Source organism: Triturus cristatus, chromosome 8 (assembly GCF_964204655.1).
Source record: "Triturus cristatus chromosome 8, aTriCri1.1, whole genome shotgun sequence".
Classification (NCBI taxonomy): domain Eukaryota; kingdom Metazoa; phylum Chordata; class Amphibia; order Caudata; family Salamandridae; genus Triturus; species Triturus cristatus.
Genome location: NC_140591.1, coordinates 1,136,713,988 through 1,136,730,552, shown reverse-complemented (window position 1 = coordinate 1,136,730,552; position 16,565 = coordinate 1,136,713,988). Strand labels below are relative to the sequence as shown.

The 16,565-nt window shown below is 48.6% G+C and overlaps 1 protein-coding gene across 1 annotated transcript in view; it reads right to left on the bottom strand.

Moving 5' to 3' along the window:
• LOC146805510 (interleukin-1 receptor type 1-like) overlaps positions 1 to 16,565 on the bottom strand; it is a 383,185-nt gene that overhangs the window by 76,554 nt on the left and 290,066 nt on the right. The window lies entirely within an intron of this gene.

Here is a 16,565-nt window from a genome sequence, read left to right as displayed (position 1 = left end):
AGAACTTAACGTTTAACACTGTTATTTGTTTTGCGTATTATCATTTTCTGAGTGCATGTATCTACTAACCACGGATGAATCTACAGAGAGGTGACACTGTGGAGCTACCTATGGTTCCAACATGAGAGAAGCACCAAACTGCACTTAAAAAGACCAACTGTAGACACATGGCAAAGTGTGAAATTATTGGCACAGTGAGCCAAAGCTATTTGTTTGCTGATTACTCTTTCCTGGCTGCGACTGATGTTACAATACACCAGTTTACCATATGATGATAGTGTTGTGGTCTTAGCTGAAGCTCTGATGAAAAGATCCATTGAAAGGCCATCAAACACAAATGTTACCAACTTAAGACACACTCCTATGGGACCGATCTGTAAATGATAAACATTATATCCATGAACCGATGCGCCTTGGGTGGTTCCATTCCATTTGAGCAGCTTCATGGGCTACGCAGAGAAACACATACTTTATATTCCCACAATTTACACATTGTGTGGTGGAGATAAATCAAAGATTATTTAGAGGATGGCACACAAGTGAGAAACATTGCTTATTTACAGGATGGCATACAAGCAAGATATAGGAATAATGTACTAATTTTATTAAACCTATCAATTCCACTATCACATTCACCAGAAGCAATATTCAAGCACAGTCACATATCCCTTTTCTGGGCGTACTACATGGCATTCACCTACATCTCGGGAAAGTCAGATTCATGTACAGGTAAGCGCTTTGAATTGGCCTTGCGCTAACACCTGTGTCTGCTACTTTGGGCACACTGAGTTGCTTTTGGCTACCCCCTATCTCCAGTCCCCATGCGGAATAAACTCCAATGTGCCCAACTTCAGTCTCCACAGTGGAGCATTAGGACAAGGTCACTGTGGGTTTTCTTTCTTTGCCTTACATTTTTTTTAAGTGTGAGAATCAACAATGGCACCGTGGATCAACAGTTTCAGTTGTATTCTTGCACTCTAAGAATATAACAGGATTCAAGACCTAAAACATGCTAAAACATGAGGATCTAAGGAACTGTAGTTCAGCTTTCAGAGACATGAATCATCTGGTGAACATTTTTTTGGAGGGACAGTAACTGCCCTCAAAGACACTCACTACATCCTCTCAGGGATCAGAGGAAGAGCACAAGGCCCCTTTATCTTTCCCTGCATTTTGTTTTACAGATACTGTCAAACTCCTTGCATCACATAAGTACAGCAGCAACAAACATTTTCAGTTAAGATGAGCCAATCAGAATGTGAGCATCAGCAGATCCCACAGTGAACAAAGGGAAAGAATGTTTCATCATCCAATCAGATTCTTTATTTTTCAAATATATTATCCAAGGATCCTTTGCAGGTTCCAAACCAGATAATTAACCCTCAAGGAATCTGTAAGTTGAGCCTTTGACATCTACCCGACTCCGTTTTGTAACCCAAATAGCTCAAAAACTACCAACTGTATATAACACTGAATCACAAACAGTTTGTATTTTGAGAAATATTTCTAGTTTCATGTAAGGTTTGTTGCAATTCCATTCAGTAGTTTTGACTGTAGGAGAGAGCAAACATTTTTGTTCCCTGTACCTTTGTTTTGGCCCCTTTCACACTCACCCTGTTTTTGCCGCTGGATAGATCTGGTCTTAACCTGATGTACCAAACTTAATTGAATGCATAATTGTGTGCCATATGTTATGCAGATTCATCAAACAGTGGCAATGTTATCCTCAAAGCAAGCAGTAGCAAAACCAATAGGCCTGACATCGGTGTGCTGGTGCAATGGTTGTTTTTTTGTATTAATATTTTTTATTGCACGCATATGCCACACAAGTAAAAAAAGAAGGAAATTGACCTATATGCTTACAATTTTTTTTATCATATTCAAAAAACTGATGTGGCTGTTTTACTAGTGTTTAAAAAAACTTTCATTTTTGCTATGCATTTTACCAGCATTTTATGCTGCTGACAAATAATAAATAATCACACAATTAAGCACTTAAATTGCAGGCATGTGGAATGAAAGACTGTTGCATAAATACTTTTTTAACAGCAACCTTAACAAGCATTTGGAAAGCCAACAGGTCAGGCCTCAACATGGTCTTTTATATGGCAATATTGAATGCATGGTACATTTAAAAAAGAATGAGAGTGAAGGTGTGGTTTTAGGATTCACTTGTAATGGTGTTTGCTCGCGTATTGGGTTTGGTATGCAATGGTAACTGTATTACCTTGGAAAATATAGTGAAGTCAATATATACTCCATACATTTTTAAGGAGCCTCTGGTCAGCATTCGTCCACTATTGGCATGAGACATTATTAAACACATTATGGATCATTCCACAGTAGCATTATATTCCCACATCTTTCTATCAGCTTAGATTTGGCCTTTTGTGGAATGCATGAGGAACTTTTTTATATGTGAAAAGCAGACTTTGTCATTACACATTTAATTCTGTATTCCATTTATGCACTTAAAGATTTTTTTGTTTTGCACTGAAGCAGGAATTTAATTGCTTTTGGCATCAGCTGACTAGGAGAAATGAGTCTCCAAATAACCCAAAGATGTTAAAGGAAGGTCCTCCTTTTCCACGGGGTACCATGAGGTTGGTACTAGCAGCCAAACTGGAACCAGGAGTGCTGCAGTTACACTATACAGCCTCCAGATGTCCTCAGAGGAGGACAGAATTGCTTTAAAATTGAAGTTGAGTTAAATTTGAACAGACCAATGGTGAAAAAGTGTTGATTGAGAGCCTCTAAATATATAGGTACTATAGTATGATATTTTTAAAAAAGCATAAGGCTTGCATGACAGCTAAAGCTTTCTTTAGGCCAGAACTAAAAAGGAGGCCAGAAATAAATCAGCAAAGAGATTGGCACCTGAAGAGCATGCAAAATAAATAGCTGTTTCAAAAAGATAGTTTAGAAAGAGCTCTGTAGAGAAAGTTATACCATTTTTAAGCAGAAGTGAACAACGTGCACAAGGGGGTAGTTACTCACAGTGAAGGCAGCCAATGGATAGCGTGGGCTAATCCATTGCCACATGCTTTATGATGTGATGGGTAGAATCAAAATGTGACTGACAATTCATGCTATGGTGGGCAAAATGAAAAAGTGAATGACAACTCAACAGACCAATGAAAGAAACCCACTGACCAAAAGAGCCTCTATGTATGGATATTATGGAAGAATTTGTTTAACAAAAACAGTCTGGTGAGTCTGTTTAAGCGGTCTCTAAGGTCAGACTTAAACGGCCTTTCAAAGCTAAGTGAAACTTAACCAAACGAGTCGCAATGGCAGATTCTCCAAAAATGGATTAATAATGTAAGGGTGCAAGGCATTGCTTCCGATAGTACACTATGATGCAGAAACACTGTTAGGAAAGATACATATGGCCTAGTGTAGTGGTGTAATATTATGTGTTAATAATGTAAGGTGCAGACAATGTAGTTTTAAGTGATGGGACACTTTTAGATAGCAATACTCTGGCTTTGCAGGAATATTGCTCTTTGTGAGGTCACTCTATTATTTAAACATGCCGCGAATATGTGAAGTTGAATAGATAATGCCCTATCTAATGATTTACGATTATAGAGGGATACCATGATGACGCTAGCGCAAAGCATGGTGTGATGGTACGCTATGATGTGGTAACACAGCACTGTGAGGGCGTAAGGATACTGTCAACTTGTCAGTAGCATTTCACTTTCACATGGTGCCTTACATTGAGAAATGGAAACTCCAGCTTGGAATATTGAGTAGTGTTACCTGTTGAGACCACCTCGATTTGCTCATCTTTGAATAAGCTCAAAGACAAATGGGTGTGTGATTGGGAATTATAGTGGGTGATGATATAGCAGCACAAGGGCTGTGTTTTATGGGTCTTATTGAGAAGTGTTGGGGCCCCCAACCAGAAGGGTCAAACACTTTACTTTCTAATAGTGAATCAATGGATATGGTAGCATTACAGTGCATAGGGGTAGCATCGCTCTAATGTAGCATGATTTGAGGGACAACACTTGGCGTGCACTACAACTCAATTATTGCCAGAGTGCAGGGAAATTGATTGATGCCATAATATTAGACTGCCATTCTGCAGGGGTAGAGGGATAATAGGTTATGGGGATGATTTAATATTATGAAGTAAAACTGCAGTGGGAGAGGGATGTTACTTTTTGATGGTAAACTAGTGTGAAATAATTCTGTAAGAGGGCAGGCACACTGTTCTGTTAAGGTGTCATACTATAGAGTAGTACCCAAGTGCAGTGATGTTATGGGGTGTGATTGTACACTAATAGTTTGGCATTTTGTAAGAATGAAAAAATATTGCTTGGTGAGGGTAGAATGCTGTTATTCTGTGAGGATGCATGTTAATTGCTTCATGTGATGGTACAACATTAAATAGTAATACTTTGAGGATAGAAGAATACTACTTCATCTAATGGTACACTATGTTGCAGCATCACAGTGCTGTGGCGAGATACTGCTCTGAGCAATGGTATGTATTTATGCAGCAATATTGTGACGGCGGAAGGACAGTGCTCATTTAATGCCAAGCTACTTTGCAGGAACACTGTGAGGGTGGAGGTGCAATCCTGATGTCATAGTGCACTTCTATACAAAAATACTATGAGGCTAGAGTAGTACTGATTGATAGGATGGTACACTACAATTCAGCAATACTGCAAAGATGGAACGATGTTGCTTTGCAATCTGTACACTATTATTTATGGATACTTTCTGGATGCAGAAGTATTGCTTCTTTGATTATTATACCATTATTCATTAACAAGAAGTCTAGAGGAATATTGCTTAATATGGTATTGCACTATTTTGAAGTACTACAGATGAGGCATAACATATAGTGTTCAATATGTTAGAACACTGCTATGCAGAAAGCTGCAGTTAGAAGGCGACCTCAGAGGGGCCCGGAGGGGGCCCTGACTGCCCTGAGACCCCCCCTCGAGGTATCGTAGCCGGGCACTGGCGGGAGACTCCTCAGGGGAGGAACCTCGTATCTAGGATCGCACACTCGGCACCACACGACAGAGAGACACAACACGAGGAGTTCTTACGAGCAAATCTTTATCAGATTGGAGTAGTAGGATCTTAATGATCAGCACAGCAAATATATACAAGCAGAGCGTGGGCTCTCAAAGTGTTGGAGGGGAGTAGGAGGTAGTGGGACAGTCTTTGGGGATGTGGATCAAATGCAGGAGCGTACCCGTCGCACAGCTCACAATCCTCGAGCTGGGGGATACGGTTGTCGTCGTGGGGTCCGGCGGGACCAAGAGAGTCTGTGGGAGCCGCGAGTCACTCAGCAGGGCTCGGTTACAAGTTTGGTGGTCTTACGATTTTCGAGGAGCCGCGAGTCACTCAGCAAGGCTCAAGCACAAGTTCGGAGGTCTTACGATCTTCAGGGAGCCGCGAGTCACTCAGCAGGGCTCAAGCACAAGTTCGGAGGTCTTACGATCTTCAGGGAGCCGCGAGTCACTCAGCAGGGCTCAAGCACAAGTTCGGAGGTCTTACGATCTTCAGGGAGCCGCGAGTCACTCAGCAGGGCTCAGGTGTTCCAAGGCGAATCTGCCGGACAGTCCCAGAGCACTCCTTGTTATAGGGCGACCCCTCTTTGATGTCCGGAGCCTGTGCAGGCAGGGGTCTTGTCACCTGGGGGTCGCTTGTTGGGGGTTTCCTGCCATTGTCTTTTGATCCGTTCAGGGCCGGGTCGGGAGGAGTCCCAGACACCCAGCAGGCGTGGAGCCAGCCCTCGGGGAGGCCGGCAGGTCGATCGAAACCCACCGTCCCAGGGAAGCGCAGAGGTGTGATAGAAACTGCTCCTCCCTCTCTCATCCCAAGGGGAGCGTGATGTCCTCCAGCCGGAGTGGCGCCTCTAGGCCAGGGTCGCGCTGGGGCCGGGCGGCCATCTTGTTGCATGAAGTGGGCACGCGGGCCCGGTGTGGCCGAAGGGCAGAAGGTCACAGACGGGGAAGTCCGGGTTGGGTGCGTGCGAGTTCTGGTGGGAAGGATCGGCTAGGCCGTGGGTTTGGGGGCTGGTGTGAGGTGCAGGGGTCAGGTCTAGCTATGTTACGAGGGCCGGGTCTAACATGCGTCCCCCCCAGCTGAAAGCCGGAGAGAACTACCCATCTTCTTGGGGGTTCTCTTCGCTGAGGCGGAAGAACCGGGAGAGGCCATCGGCGTTGGCGTGGTCAGTCCCAGGGCGATGTTCCACGGTGAAATCCATCCCCTGGAGGGAGATTGACCACCGCAGTAGCTTGGAGTTTTCGCCTCGCATCTGCATGAGCCATCGCAAGGGGCGATGGTCAGTTTGGACCTTGAAATGGGTGCCGAACAGGTAAGGGCGTAGTTTCTTGAGGGCCCAGACTACGGCGAATGCCTCTCGCTCGATGGTGCTCCATCTCTGTTCCCTGGGCAATAGCCTTCGGCTGCAGAAGGCTACGGGCTGGTCTAGGCCTTGGTCATTCACCTGGGAGAGGACTGCCTCGATGCCATGCTCGGAGGCATCAGTTTGTACCACAAATTCTTTGCAGTAGTCGGGGGCCTGGAGGACGGGGGCAGTACACATGGCCGCTTTCAGGGCCTCGAACGCCTCTTGGCAGGCAGGGGACCATTGCACCTTCTTGGGCTGCTTTTTGGACGTGAGTCCCGTGAGGGGACCGACCAGGCTGCCGTAATTCCGGATGAACCTCCGGTAGTAGCCCGTGAGGCCCAGAAAGGCTCTGACCTCCGTTTGGGTAGTGGGGGGTTCCCATGCTAGGATGGCGTCGATTTTGGGCTGTAGAGGGGCGACCTGCCCGCTTCCGACCTGGTGTCCGAGGTAGGTTACCGAACCTTGCCCAATCTGGCACTTGCTGGCTTTCAAGGTGAGGCCTGCCTGGCGCAGGGCGGTCAGCACCCTCCGAAGGTGCTGGAGGTGCTCACTCCACTCAGAGCTAAAAACTGCGATATCGTCGAGATGTGCGGCACTGAATTTTTCCAGCCCGGCCAGGACTCTATTTACCAGTCGCTGAAAGGTGGCCGGGGCATTTTTCATCCCGAAGGGCATCACGCGAAAGCGATAGTGCCCATCCGGGGTGGAGAAGGCGGACCGCTCCTTGGCTCCTTCTGTGAGCGCAATTTGCCAGTAGCCGCAGGTGAGATCGAAGGTGCTGAGGAACCGAGCAGCCCCGAGCCGGTCAATGAGCTCGTCGGCTTGGGGAATGGGGTGGGCATCGGCTCGGGTGACTTCATTGAGTCCCCGGTAGTCCACGCAGAAGCGGAGTTCTGGTGCGACCCCGGGGGCAGCTGCTTTTGGGACAAGGACCACGGGGCTGGCCCAGGGGCTGTCAGAGGGTTCGATCATGCCGAGGGTCAACATTTTCGAGACTTCGGCTTGGATACAGGACCGGACCCGATCAGGGACTCGGTAGGCTCGGTGTCTCACTGGTGGGCTGTCCCCGGTATCCACATCATGAACACACCAGTCGGTGACCTTGGGGACCAGGGAGAAAAGGTCCGGAAACTGCCCTAGGAGCTGGCGGCAATCCTCACACTGCTGGGGAGTGAGAGACGGGGAGAGGTTCACTCCCTCTACGGAGCCGTCCTTCTCTTTGGTGCACAGGAGATCGGGGAGAGGATCTGACTCCTCCTCGGACCCATCATCAGTGGCCAGCAGGAGGCTCAGCTCCGTTCGCACAAAGTGGGGCTTGAGGCGGTTCACGTGGAGGACCCGGAGGGGGTCCCGGGGGGACTGGACGTCCACCAAGTACGTGACCTGGCTCTTCCGCTCAACCACTTTGAAGGGCCCGGTCCATTTATCCTGGAGGGCGCAGGGTTTCACGGGGGCCATGACCCATACCTGCTGGCCCGGCTGAAACTCGACCAGAGTGGCGTTCTGGTCGTACCAGCGCTTCATCTCCTCCTGACTCGCCTCCAGGTTGGCCTCGGCCATCTCTCGGAACCTTCTAGTCTGATTTCGGAGGGTCAGGACGTAACTGAACACATCTCGGGGGGGGCCTCGAGGCGCCGCCTCCCAGCCTTCCTTGACCAGGCTGAGGGGCCCCCTGACGGGGTGCCCGTAGAGTAACTCAAAGGGGCTGAACCTCAAGGATTTCTGGGGAACTTCGCGGTATGCGAATAGGAGGCAGGGGAGCAGGAGGTCCCACTTACGCCGGAGGGGCTCTTCCAGGCCCGCGATCATCCCCTTCAGAGTTCGGTTAAACCGCTCTACCAGGCCGTTTCCTTGGGGGTGGTACGGGGTGGTGAACTTATAGGACACCCCGCATTGTTGCCATAAGGACTTCATGTACCGGGAGATAAAGTTGGTACCGCGATCGCTCACGACCTCGCGGGGGAAACCCATGCGGGAGAAGATTCCCATCAACGCCCGGCCCACCACGGGGGCTGTGACGGTGCGCAGGGGGACGGCCTCAGGGTAACGGGTGGCATGGTCCACCAGGACGAGGATGAACCGGTGCCCTTGGGAAGTTGGGGGGTCCAGGGGCCCTACAATGTCGATCCCGACCCGCTCAAAAGGGGTACTGACGACAGGGAAGGGTTGGAGGGGAGCCTTGCTCTTCCCTCCGCTTTTTCCACTGGCCTGGCACGTGGGACAGGACTTGCAGTGGGCTCCTACATCTGCTCTCATTCTGGGCCAGTAAAAGTGGGTCACGAGGCGACTGTACGTTTTGTCCTGGCCCAAGTGGCCTGCGAGGGGGACATCGTGGGCCAAGCCCAGGAGGAGGTTTCGGAAGCGTAGGGGCACCACCAGCACCCGGCCGGACCCTAGCTCCACCGACTTCTGTTCGCTGTACAGGAGGTCATTCTCCCAATACACCCGGTGCGTCCCCGTCTGGTCGCCTGCGGCCTGGGCCTCTGCCTGTTGCCGGGGCCCGTCCAGGGAGGACAGGTAGCCTGCTCTCGGCAGAACTCTTCTCGGGAGGGGCCCCCCTCGTGGCGCCACTGGTCTAATTCGGGCAGATCGCCGAACTCGGTGACTGGGGTGGAGTCGGAAGGCGGGGGTTCGTCACTGGCGATCGACTCTTCTGGTGGGGACATGGGGGGACCCTCGGCTGGGACCATCCTATCTTCAGGGGTTGGGGCGTCGTCGACTTCCCTCAGGGGGGTCAGTCGAGCCGCCATGGATCGAGTGGTGGCGCACACCCACTCAGGGAGGCCCATCATCCCTAGATGGGTCTTGCGCTCAACTTGTCCCCAGGGGGAACTTTCCAGGTCGTTCCCCAGGAGACAATCGACGGGTTGGGAGGTTCTCACTGCAACCTTCAGTTTACTGACCACCCCTCCCCACTCAAAGGGCACCAGGGCTACCTTACATAGGCTTTCTGTGTTGTCGGCTGAAATGACAGGACAAAAGACGTTGGGGAGGACCTGGTCTTCGTGTACTAAATGGCTAAGGACACCGGTGATGCTGGCCCCGGTGTCACGGAGGGCTTCTACTTGGTGGCCATTGATCGTGACTAGCTGCCCATATTTCTTTGTGTTAGAGGGCAGGAGGCTCCCAGGGACCATCTCTCTATCTCCTAAGGACACTAGGGCCATAGCGGCGGGTTCCCACTCCTCGGCCTCCTCAACCTCCTCCCCCAGGGCTACATTGGCTATCTGTCTAGCAGGGGGTGCTGCCTGGGTGGTGCGTGGGGCCATGGGGCATTCAGAGTCGTTGGCGTAATGCCCGGGCTTCTGGCAACGGAAACAAGTGATGGTTACCCGGTGCCCCCGTCTAAGGGGGGGCCGGATACAGCTGGTGGGGGTGCCGGGAAAGGTGGAGGTTGGGACTTCGGGGGACTAGCCTGGGACTCTCTCTGCCCTCCCTGGTTTCCCCCCCCTCTCTGGCGGGGTGGTCCCTGACTGGCTCGGGGGTACTCTCCTACAGGGCCCCGGGAGACCCGGGTGTTCGTCCAGCGATCCGCCTCGACAGCCAGCTTTCTTGGGTCCGTGAGCTTGCTATCAAGCAGATGCTGGCGGAGTTCCACAAAGCAGTTGGCCGCCAGGTGTTCCCACAGCATAAGGTCTGTTAGTTCTTCCAGGGTGGTTACCTTGCTGCCCTTGATCCATCCATCGAAGGCGCGGCTGAAGAAATTCACATATTCCACCCAGGTGGTACCCGGGATCTTCCTGCAGTCCCGGAACCGCTGGCTGTACATCTCCGGGGTGAGGCCGTACCTTGTGAGGAGGGCCACTTTCATGTGTTCATAGGATGTTTGCATGGAGGTGGGTAGGTCGAGCAGGGTGTCTCTCCCTTCGCTCAGGAATCGTCCCCACAACCCAGCCCCCCAATCCTTCTGTGGGACCCGATGGGAGGTCATGGCGACCTCGTAGGCCCGGAACCACTGCTGAATGTCAACATTTTTGTAATATTCTTTGACCACATCCTTGGGGATGTGGACCTTCTGTTCCGTTGGGGCGGCCGCCTCCCGGTTCCCCGGGGCCGCGTTTCTTCGTTTCTCGCTCTCAGTTCTATTTCCTTCAGGCTGCGTTCATGTTCCAGTTGAAGTCTCTTTCCCTCGTGTTCTCGTTGGAGCTTCTTCTCTTCTAGTTCTCCTTGTACTCGCAATTGTTCTACTGCTAGCTTTTTCTCGACTAATTTCAGCTCGCCCTCGATTTTGAGTTTGGCTAATTCGAGCTCGTGATGGCGACTTTTTTCTCCTTGGGAGGGTCCAGCTTTGTTGTGGGGCTCCCCCGCTCCTTCTGGCCGGGAGGCTCCAGAATCCACCCAAGCTTTCAGTGCCTTTTGCATATCTTCTTTGGTGTTGAGACCAGTGGTAGCGATTCTGAGTTCCTTACAGAATTGTTTTAGTTCTTTGTGAGTGTACTCTTCCAGCTGTTCCACCTGGAACACGGTACTGGCGTCGTCTTCTATGAGAACCCCGGTGTTTCCTTCTGCCATCTTTGTCGGTAGTGCGTCAGCCGTTCACGGTACGATCTCTAGATTATGGACCCGAATCCCGTCGCTTGCCACCAATGTTAGAAGGTGACCTCAGAGGGGCCCGGAGGGGGCCCTGACTGCCCTGAGACCCACCCTCGAGGTATCGTAGCCGGGCACTGGCGGGAGACTCCTCAGGGGAGGAACCTCGTATCTAGGATCGCACACTCGGCACCACACGACAGAGAGACACCACACGAGGAGTTCTTACGAGCAAATCTTTATCAGATTGGAGTAGTAGGATCTTTATGATCAGCACAGCAAATATATACAAGCAGAGCGTGGGCTCTCAAAGTCTTGGAGGGGAGTAGGAGGTAGCGGGACAGTCTTTGGGGATGTGGATCAAATGCAGGAGCGTACCCGTCGCACAGCTCACAATCCTCGAGCTGGGGGATACGGTTGTCGTCGTGGGGTCCGGCGGGACCAAGAGAGTCTGTGGGAGCCGCGAGTCACTCAGCAGGGCTCGGTTACAAGTTCGGTGGTCTTACGATCTTCGAGGAGCCGCGAGTCACTCAGCAAGGCTCAAGCACAAGTTCGGAGATCTTACGATCTTCAGGGAGCCGCGAGTCACTCAGCAGGGCTCAAGCACAAGTTCGGAGGTCTTACGATCTTCAGGGAGCCGCGAGTCACTCAGCAAGGCTCAAGCACAAGTTCGGAGGTCTTACGATCTTCAGGGAGCCGCGAGTCACTCAGCAGGGCTCAGGTGTTCCAAGGCGAATCTGCCGGACAGTCCCAGAGCACTCCTTGTTATAGGGCGACCCCTCTTTGATGTCCGGAGCCTGTGCAGGCAGGGGTCTTGTCACCTGGGGGTCGCTTGTTGGGGGTTTCCTGCCATTGTCTTTTGATCCGTTCAGGGCCGGGTCGGGAGGAGTCCCAGACACCCAGCAGGCGTAGAGCCAGCCCCCGGGGAGGCCGGCAGGTCAATCGAAACCCACCGTCCCAGGGAAGCGCAGAGGTGTGATAGAAACTGCTCCTCCCTCTCTCATCCCAAGGGGAGCGTGATGTCCTCCAGCCGGAGTGGCGCCTCTAGGCCAGGGTCGCGCTGGGGCCGGGCGGCCATCTTGTTGCATGAAGTGGGCACAAGGGCCCGGTGTGGCCGAAGGGCAGAAGGCCACGGACGGGGAAGTCCGGGTTGGGTGCGTGCGAGTTCTGGTGGGAAGGATCGGCTAGGCCGTGGGTTTGGGGGCTGGTGTGAGGTGCAGGGGTCAGGTCTAGCTATTTTACGAGGGCCGGGTCTAACAGCTGCAAATATTAATTCTGACTGATTGGTGAGATAATACAACACTAGGCAGAATTGTACAAGGCCACTGCATATTGTAATAGTACACGATCCTTTTGCGAAAAAAACGAATAAGACTAAAGTCCTTCAATAGTCCATGAATGATGTGACAAAGTTCAGAAGTTTAAACTTACTTGGTCATCCTTCATATATACCACACACAATGAAATTCTAAACATCATTGCCAAGGCCAAACCACCCTCACATTTATCTAGAAACCTCTAGGACAACACTTAGCTCTTCTAAAAGCAACCCTATGCACAGCGGTTAGACTGACCACTCACTAAAGAAGGTTTAATTAAACTTCCCCAATCCTATCACGTTTAAATTACTCCCACTGAGGCAAGAGAGATACATAAAATGAAATGCACTACCCATCAGATACTCAGGGCCCAGAAAGATACTTTTGGGCCCCAGGTACTCTCTGGGACCCCAAGGTATATTTCTCAAAAAGTGGCCATTTCAGGGGGAAAGCACAATCCTCAAAACACAACCAAACTATTTCCTGAAACCTCAACCTTCAAGAAGGTGAGGCAATATATCAATGCTACTCTGGGAGTGCACCTAGCTTCTGACATTCCATAACACCAAATAGTGTGATAACTGTTTCCTATAACACCTTCAAATTAGAAGGTACCCTTCCAGTGCTATCATTTACTAGGAAAGGTTCAGGTTTTTAGCAATACGCATAGGTCCAGAAATGCCTCTCTACTACACTTACAAGTAGGTTGCCAAATAAGGTGGATTTATTATCTAGGTGCATGCACTGCTTGTTTAACACCTTTTGAGTGATAAACTCGTCTTCTTTTACCAAAACAGATGTATAAAAATATATATAGGTAGAGAGAGAAAGAATACTTAATGGCTAACTTTCCAATAGGGGCCTATATTACTATCAAAAGGGTCTGGAGAGGTTTATAAACCAAAAGAAATGTATGTTTTCCTTGGAGACAATGTGATCATGTTTAAAATGTTTGTTTTATGCAACAATGTGCATTTGAGGTGTCATCAGTGATGTCATAAATAATCTCATTTAATTTTTGTGTTTTTACATTTCGGTTCTTGGGGTCTCAGCTCACAAGTGCCTGGGGTTTAAGGTGCCATTACCTTTCCCCCTTATACCTTATTTTCTAAACATTTTCAGGACAAGGAGACAGAGTCCCAGAGTTTGGTAATGGTAGTAGTGTTTTTCTCAGGGTTGTGGCCAGTCAATCAGATCACTGGGTATGATCAGCAGCAGCAAAGGGGTCAATGGAAGAAAAATATATATTTTTAAATTTTTGATATTGTGGAACTACCGTGGGACCAACCGTTTAGATATATCTACATTTCTAATCCCTTCAAGCCCACCCAGATCACCTCTTTTAGTGGGAATTTCTAAAACATTGCTGAACGGATTACCATCACATAAAAAAGCACACTTTCTGATTGAAGTTCTAACGTCTTCCAAATTTTATACAATTCTGTTCAGAGGTTTTTGGTATCTGAAAGCAGTTTCCAATGGGATTTAACATTAGAAACAAATATTTTGGGAACACCACAGCCCCCCCCCAACCCCTTTTCTTGACCCTCGCTTGATGAGTCAGTGTAAAACTTTCCAGGAAGGAGCAGTGGTGGAAGAATTTTTTTAAACGTTTTGTGCAGATTTGTTATGCTGCACCAAATTTAGTAGCAAAATAAAAACCTCTCTTTAAATGGAAAGTATGACCTAACTATAGAAAGTGGTGACCTCTATGGTGTACTTTGTAATAAATATATCACACTTGTGAGGATGGACTTCAGGAATTTTTTAATGAAGTTCAGCTGGCACACCAGAAGCTCAAGCAATGGCACAGCTAGGTTGCAATAGGCCCTATTGCAAGCAAATTAACTGGGCTCCCTCATGAGCGAGACAATTCAGTCTGTCAGATGCCTCTGAAACTCCTCAACCTCCTTTGACAGAATCTGTATCTGCCATACCAAAATTCACTACCATTCTCTCACACACACACTGCATTTCTGCAAGTCAAAGCCATAACCTAAAAAAGCATAACCAAAGCCATTAGATAGGGCCCTTGTAAAGTGCATGCACACTAAGACATAACATGCAGGGACCTCACACTCACACTGCTGCCCTCCTATAAGCATATCACCTCAAACTGCATTCAAACAGGCATATGCCTCACTCTGAACTCTCAGACGTACAGCCTTCAACCTGTAGACCAATTACCCTGCACTCACATAATGCCATATAAACCCTGCATTGACACAAGCACATCCCTCACAATGCACTCACAAAACATGGTAACTATCTTGCATTCATTCAAGCGCACTTCTCACACACAGGCACACTGCTCAAGAGGAAAGAGCAGTGTTTGGAAAAATGGTGGCATAGCAGACACAGGTTGAGTATCCGGTGCATCGGTCCATTGGTGTAAGTCGATGCTCTTAAAGTAAGTTACACTAAAGCCTGAATGCCCACTGAGGTTATCTAATCTCCCATAATTTACACTTGGATCAGCACTGCAAACTATGTGTGTCTGATCTTTGTGGACTTTTGCAGTGAATAGTCTTGGCATAAAGAAAAAGTCCCACTTTCATTCTTAAAACAAGGGGGTGTTTTATTTTTTGTAGCGCACAAATATGCCAAAATAAATAAAGAAAGAAATCAAGAAAAACTAAAAGAAAATATGCCAACTAATTGTGGAACGTATGTACTTCAATAAAACAAAAATGTAAAAGTACAGCATAGCACCCGTCTGCCGTCTTGGAACAGTAAAAAAAATGACATAGTATGAGGAATACCGTTTCACGATGGTGGCATGGTTTTGCAGCTTATAGCAGTGATGCCCGGCACTCTGCATAAGAAAGTTGCAGTCCAGTACCAATGGAAGCACAGCTGCTGGTACTCTCACTACTCAATTAGCATAGTCAGCATTTGCAAGTGAGCTGCAGGGGGTCGAACTGAAGGAAATATCCTGAGGTTGGACTTCTCTGGATGCATAGTAACACAGAATAAGCAGGCAAAATATTGTTTCTCAGGCTACCTGACATCCTGAAGACCAGAGGTTGTCTACTAGGCAAAACCAAACATTGGCGAAAAAGTCCCTGGCTGTTGAGGACTAATCCACTGACCAGTTGCAGATATGCTGTTCTGAAGGGCTGAACGAATATGTGAGAAACACGCTGTCTGATGGAATACTGAAGTGAGTTTACCTAAATTCAACTTTACTGAGCAAGACTATATATATTTTGTTTTAGAAAACCGAAGGCTGTTAAGACAGCTAAACCTGTTTTTTTGGTTAGGCCTTAAACAAACAGAAAGGGAATGCATGGAGATGGAGCACAGGGGTTCCTTGGGTCACATGCATAAGACATACAGCACTGGCTAAGAGCTTCACAATCTTCCCTGAAGGACATGGACAAAATGTGTTACTGCAGGGCCCATGCAACCTTTCTTCAAAGACATGAAGCAAGAGTGGCACTTGGCAGCACTATTTAACATCTCAGTTAGATACACAAACAAGCAGTATTTCAGATTTTGTAGGAGTGTAGGGAACGACACTGGGGTGTATGAGTGCAAGCTTGACTCACATGGGTAGCAAGATTTCCACACGCAAATCAGGTACAGCACCAGGCAGGAGTACACGCTTCCTTTACAGCCACAGAACGCATACTGAGTTGGTCAGAAACAATGCAAGCTTCGCTCGCATGCACAGAACATGGACACCATCTGCAACAGCAGTTCACACCAGAGTGTAAACACACACACAATGTGCATTATTTGACAGCAGTGTAAGTTACCCTCACACATATCACAGACACAAGATAGTCATCGGCTGAGATATCCTAACACAAAAAACAGGTATCACAAAGGCAGCAACATCTAAGCTTATTTCAGACATTGAATACCCATAGTAAAGTACAGAGGTGGGTGAGCCACTAAAGGCTCAACTCAGATGTGAGACTCTGATTCAGCTCCAGGTCCAAATGATCCCTTGAGCCCAAAAGGAGGTGAGCTTTCTTGTGGCTTTTGCCTGCTACCCACACTTGAACCTCATGCACCATGAACAAAAGACAAAAGCATTGAGCTTTGATGTCAAACAGGAGTGAGAAATGGATACCAAACTAGAACCCGAATTACACCATGTAAAACTGGATAACCAAAAACTGGTCCTGGCTTGGCCACATGACCAAATTGTGTAGTTCTAGGCCATTATTTTAATTTATCATGCTTCCTAATTTTTTCATAAACCTTGAAATATGTGAGGGTGTGTGCTATACAGAAATCTCTTGTGTTTGACTTAATGGACTATAATGTTGCTCCCTTCACAATAAGAATACTGTCCATATATAGGGTGCAGATAAAAACGG